The 6,291-nt window shown below is 33.6% G+C and overlaps 1 pseudogene; it reads left to right on the top strand.

Annotated features, from left to right (window-relative positions):
- Positions 1 to 1,132: 1,132 nt before the first annotated feature.
- LOC123685154 lies at positions 1,133 to 1,676 on the top strand (annotated as a pseudogene).
- The last annotated feature ends 4,615 nt before the right edge of the window (positions 1,677 to 6,291 follow it).

Genomic DNA, 6,291 nt, shown 5'->3' with positions numbered 1-6,291 from the left:
TTTTTGTGCTGAAAATTCGAATATTGGAGTTTAAGACTATGATATTTCTGCCTAAGTTATTTTCAGATTTCTACAAATTCCGTTTATACCGAAAACAGACTACTGATGTCTTATTTCAAATGGCATACCCAGTATATTATTGCATCATTAGATGGTTTGTTTGATGATAATTCCAGCAATATTCCTACCATAACTTGGGTAGAAACTCATAATAAGTAAATAATAATAATTGGATGGAATGGTAGCGAGGAAGACTCATATTCTTTCAAATATTTTTGCAGAAAAAGTTTTTTTCGAAAAACCCTTTTTCAATTTTCAATCCAGTCAATACCTACTTACTTATAATTATAGGACTCTTTGCGGTTTGGATCAAAAATATACCGAGTGTTTATGGGGAGATCATGAACTTACAAATCAAAACTCAAGATTTTCAAGTTACGACCTATATTTTCTATTCTTTCAGTCAATTTTATGTTCGATTCATGTATAAAAAGAGGGGGATTACCTAAGTTAACCCTATACCTAAAATGAAAACTTCAAGAGTTATCGGTTGAAATAAGGAAAAACCGCAATTTGGAACTGAGTGGAGTAGTCTGTAATTCCCGGAAAAAAGATACGGTGTTTCGATAACTAAATTTTAAATTTCATGAATTGTATTTATTTCTTCTTGGGACTGTTGAAAATTGATAGACCAGAAAAATTTTCAAATTGCCAGAAGTTGCAGATTGTTAGAAATTTTTTTCCTTATTTCACGTTTATCTTCGAAAACTCTTGAAGTTTTCATTTAAGGTATGGGTTTGCTTAGGCAACCCCTTTCTTTTCATTCGTAGAATTAACTGAAAGAATAAAATATAGGGGAAACTGGGGAGGGTTGATACATTTTTTACAAAATTCTTATTTTCTTTTCTCCTATTTTTGAAGTGAAATTTTGAGACTTCGCTTAAACGTTTAGCAATATTCAATAACTGAAAATAAAAATTTCAACCTTGATTATGAGTTGTTGAAATTATCGTTACAAAATGCCTCAAACGTTCCTATACATGGGAGGCTTGATACACTAAAAAATAGGTTTGATACAATTGCCATCAAATCTGTAACCTCTAGACAGAGAGCTGGAACTTTGAATTATATAACAATATTGGCGAATTAAAAAGAAAGTGTAGTCATGGCTGCAAAAAGAATAGTGAAAAGTTCTATAAATTGGGCTCAACTTGCTGAAAGAGTACCAGAGCACAAACGCCCAATTTATCAGGCTTTCAAAGCTTAGTCTAATAATTATTTGAGAAGGGTTTTAGCTTACCCAGAAAATCCACCAGTAATTGATTGGTCCCTTTATAAGTCAACAGTTCATGTACCAGGAATGGTCGAAGAGTTCCAGAAACAGTATAGTGCATTGAAAATACCCTACCCACCAGATACTGTTCCTTCACAAATTGATGTTGTAGAAAAAGAAATCAAGGCAGTTATTGAGGCCTTCAAAAAAGAATCAAATGCAAATATTGCCCAATATCAAAAGGAATTGGACCATTTGAACAGTCTTATTCCATATAGTGAAATGACCATGGAATATTTCAAAGATGCTCACCCAGATATTGCATTGGATACAATCAACTTTCTGGCCTCATGATGGTTCTGATGATGGAGAATCTGAGAAATCAGAGAAAGATCATCACTAACTGTCTCTAGGTGAATTAGTAACATAATACATATTATATCAATAGTAAATGTTTCAATAAGAAATAGGGTATCAGTAATAATAAGAAATCTATCTTTTATTATCATAACACTACCTAATTCTTACATAATTCGCGTGAACATTTTTATTTTTCTACTGACACTTGCACACCCTGAATGGCGCTCCATTCACTGATGAAGATGACGACCTAGGTTGCACTACTGCAATTCATTATTTTCGTTTATCAAAAAATGGATCTTTTTCATTTTCGTCCTCAGGATACAAGTCATCAAATACACTTTTTTATTTTTGCATTTCTGTTTAAAATTTTTCTTTTGAGGGGAGATTTACTGCATCAAACCTCCCTAGAAGACAAATTTAGAAAATATAGGATGTGAACATATTATGATATTCGATTGAAGATCTGTACTACTGGCGACTTTTCTCTAAATGAAATGCGCATCAAGAATAAAGTAATGAATTTCGTTATTTTTTGTTCATAAAAATATAAAGCCTTATGTTTGTTATGCAAATTATTACACCGAATAAGTAGAAATCACACTTTAAGCTTAAAAACTATTAATCGTGATGGGATCGTTGGTAGATAACAACAGACACTATTTCCACACTCATAGAGGCACTGTCTTTGATAACGCCTTCTTTGAAGAACCGAGACGGGAAATTTGAAAGTGTATCAAACCTCCCCTTGTATCAACCCTTCCCTGTCTCCCCTAGATAATAATAAAATCCGGTATAACCAGAAGTTTTAGAGATTTGAAAAGACACTCATTTTTCACCACAAATTTATGATTAATTCTCCATAAACGTCTAACAGAGCATCGCGGTGAATCACCCTGTATCATTATATTGAATTTATTATTGATATCAATCACTTATAGTATTTATCGCACAAAAATAAATCAAATTCAAAAACCAAGATTTAATAGTAATAATAGTTCTGTAAATCAGGATCAATGGGCTATAGTGAAGAAATTTAGTGTACTAATTCCAATTTTGATCAAATGATCAAATAAATTTAGAAGGACACAGCTAATATTTCTGTACTGACTAATACAGGTCGATTTTGAGGTTTAAACGACGAAGAAAAAAAGTCAATTTTGCTTTGGAGAAAAGCTTTTTTGAGGAATATCAATCTAAGATATTATACGTTGTCATAATTTGTTCGGGCTACAATACATTCCAGATTGATTGTAAAAATAAGGAATCATTTTCTGGGCGGGCTCAAAATCACGACACAAAACAATGCAACATTGAAATTTCATGAATTTTGTACTTAAGGAAAGTACAGAACTTCTATGTTAGCATGAACTCTAATATTTCAATAAGAACAAATTTCTGAGGTTTGTAGCAATTCAGCTAATATTGATAAATTATGGAGTATATTTCAAGACAATTGTATTTGTAGCTTAGTAGCAATTACACCAATATTATACAGGGTGGCCACTTTTTCAATGGGATTGTATTGGTAACTTTTAAACCATAAGAGTTAGAAGGTCGGTCAAATGGAGAAAAAGTTGCATGTATAGAAGCATTATCAAGCAGTTCAAACAAATCGAGATTATCAGAGCCGGTTATTAAGATATCATAAGAGAAGTAAATTTTGTCATTTTGATTTTTTTTTCCCACTTTATTTCAAATATTATCGAAAAATGTTACAGGAATTTCTTATTCGACAGTAAATTGTTCTCAATTTGACGTAATCAGATTTGGTATCCAACGTTTCGTGCTCTCTGGGCCACCCTCAACCTCATTTTTTTCAACACGGACCTGTATATTTTATGACACTTATTGAAATAACTTTTAACGCTGAATTCAACGATATATCAAAAAATGTCATTCAAAGTTGATTTTCAGGTGATTTTGACCCTTATCCAATTTTCTTTGAGTCGGATCTGTAGTGAATGCAATTTATCAAAAACTGCTGTTAATAAAATAGTCAAGAGACGCGAATACAATGATTTTAAATTTGAATACCAAGCCTTGCAAAACTTATATCGTAATGATATCAAAATAAAGTTCGATTCTGTAATTTGTTTGAACGGAACAAATGACAAATCCAACAATAGTGATAGTATTCAAGAAGACGAAATAAGCGAATGTATAAGAAGTATGGGTTCCAAAACCGTTAAGTGCATTTTACAAAATGGTGGACATTTCGAACACTTACTTCATTCATATTCATTTACTTTCGAATAATCATTCGATTTTTCTTTCATTAAATGATAATTCGTTTAATTATTATGAATTGAAATATGTAAATAATTATTACTTGTTTCTTGATTTGATTCTGATATGTTCCATTTAGTGCAAGATGAGTAAGATGATTTTCTCATCGAAATGTGTTGCATGTTGTTAATTAAACTAAAGGTACCTCAATGTAATACAGATCCGACCCAAAGAAATTTGGATAAGGGTCAAAATCACCTGAAAATCAAGTTTGAATGACATTGTATGATATATCGTTGAATTCAGCGTTAACAGTTATTTCGAAAAGTGTCATAAAATATACAAGTCCGTATTGAAAAAAATGAGGTTGAGGGTGGCCCAGAGTGCACGAAACGTTGGATACCAAATCTGATTACGTCAAATTGAGAACAATTTACTGTCGAATAAAAAAATTCGTGTAACATTTTTTGATAATATTTAAAATAAAGTAGGAAAAAAAGAAAAATCAAAATGACAGAATTTACTTTTCTTATGATATCTCAATAACCGGCCCTGATAATCTCGATTTGTTTGAACTGCTTGATAATGCTTCTATAATGCCAGGAATAGAGATGTAATTCCATTACTTAGTTACATGAATATAGTATGAAGCGGTCATTTTAACAATTTCCTTCCAAACATAGCTTTGAGGGAAAGGATTACCAGTAAGCGTATTCGAAATGATCAGATCCAGTTTATTTGAATTCTGAGTTAGTATTTTGCAGGAAAAGATAACGATGTATTCTCATATTTTTATTTTGTGATGTTTTCACGGTAATTCGATCATGTTGATCACTTTGGGAATACGATGCAACAGCGAAATGCAAAAGCATTGGCAGAAAGGGTTAGCAAAAATCAGTATTCTCGTCAAAAAGGTGCCGCATCATACTCATAAATATTCAGATTGACACTGAAAGACACGTGCAATCATTAAGGCTCGTCGGAGTCCCCTTTGCCAACGAAGAAACAACATACAGTTGGCAAATACGTTCTTGAAATACGAATTAACCTCATACCATTTTCGAGTATAAATCAACGATCGCCATGCACTACCCATGTCAACCCAGCTTCATGCTGACAGAGATGAAGATTTACACAGCTGTTCACAAGCAAACAAACGCCGTTCAACTCGTATGGCACCCAATTTCCTTGATTCTGAATCATTTTCATGACTTTCAAACGTTTTGAAATGACTAGTTGCGTCACTTCCAATGAGCCTGACAATTCTTGTTGCTTTTGACACGAATTTGATCAAATAATGCATCCAATTCTGCAACTTAGAAAACCTTCTCTTTCACACCGTCATGCTGGTCTTCGACGTCAAAATCGCCGTTTTTAAAGCATTTCAACCACTCTCGGCACGTTCTTTCACTAATAGTGGCCTCACCATAGGTATTTGAGAGCATTCGATGAGCCTCAGCCGCAGATTTCTTTATATTGAAGCAGAAAATTGAAATCTCTTGCAAATGATGAGAATTTGGCTCGTGAGCTGGTATGTTTAATCGAGAATAACTTTATGATGCAGACACAAATTGTTGAAAATAACAAAAATGTATTATTCTTTTTCTAAAGAAGAACTATGAAGTTCTTTGTTCAACCCATCTGTGTTCATATATATTTCTCTATGATACCCCTGCTTTTAACCAACGGTCATTCTTGTTCAGTGATGTAGTTCCAACTGTTGAGAGTGTATTAAAGCAATTAGTCTAGTGCTACACGTGTTTTTGTTCCACCTTTTTACCGAAAAATAATAGGTTATGGGCCCAGGTGCGTGAATCAGCAAACATTTTAATTTTTCGTGAAACAAGTGATCAATAGTTAACAGAGTTGTGTAGCAAGACGTGATTTTTAAAAAACTAAAATGGCCGTGAATTACTTTGCCTCTGTGCCGAAATTAATTGGTCGCGAGAATTACCAAGAATGGGCGTTCGCCATAGAAAATGTGCTAGTGCTCGAAGGACTAAACAAGTGCATAGATGGCAGCGAATCTGACACAGTGTTGTTGTCAATAGCGAAGGCTTAATTAATACTGACGCTGGAACCTTCTCTAGATACCCACATTAGGGAAGCGAAAACTCCCCAAGAGGTCTGGACGAAACTGAGAAACCTTTTCGATGATTGTGGATTTAGCAGGAAGATAGGACTGTTGAGAACCCTGATTTCTGCCAGGTTAGAGGACCACGATTCGATGGAAAGTTATATTCATCAAATTGTTGAAACATCCCAGAAATTGAGGAGAACAGGCTTCAAAACAGACGAAGAATGGGTAGGATCTTTGCTACTTGCGGGACTTTTAACAAACGGTCATTCTTGTTCATTTATGTAGTTCCAACAGTTGAGAGTGTATTAAAGCAATTAGTCTATTGCTACACGTGTTTTTGTTCCACCTT

Source organism: Harmonia axyridis, chromosome 1 (genome assembly GCF_914767665.1).
Source record: "Harmonia axyridis chromosome 1, icHarAxyr1.1, whole genome shotgun sequence".
Taxonomy (NCBI): Eukaryota; Metazoa; Arthropoda; class Insecta; order Coleoptera; family Coccinellidae; genus Harmonia; species Harmonia axyridis.
The sequence above is the reverse complement of the archived record's forward strand: the minus strand, read 5'-3'. Positions and strand labels throughout refer to the sequence as shown.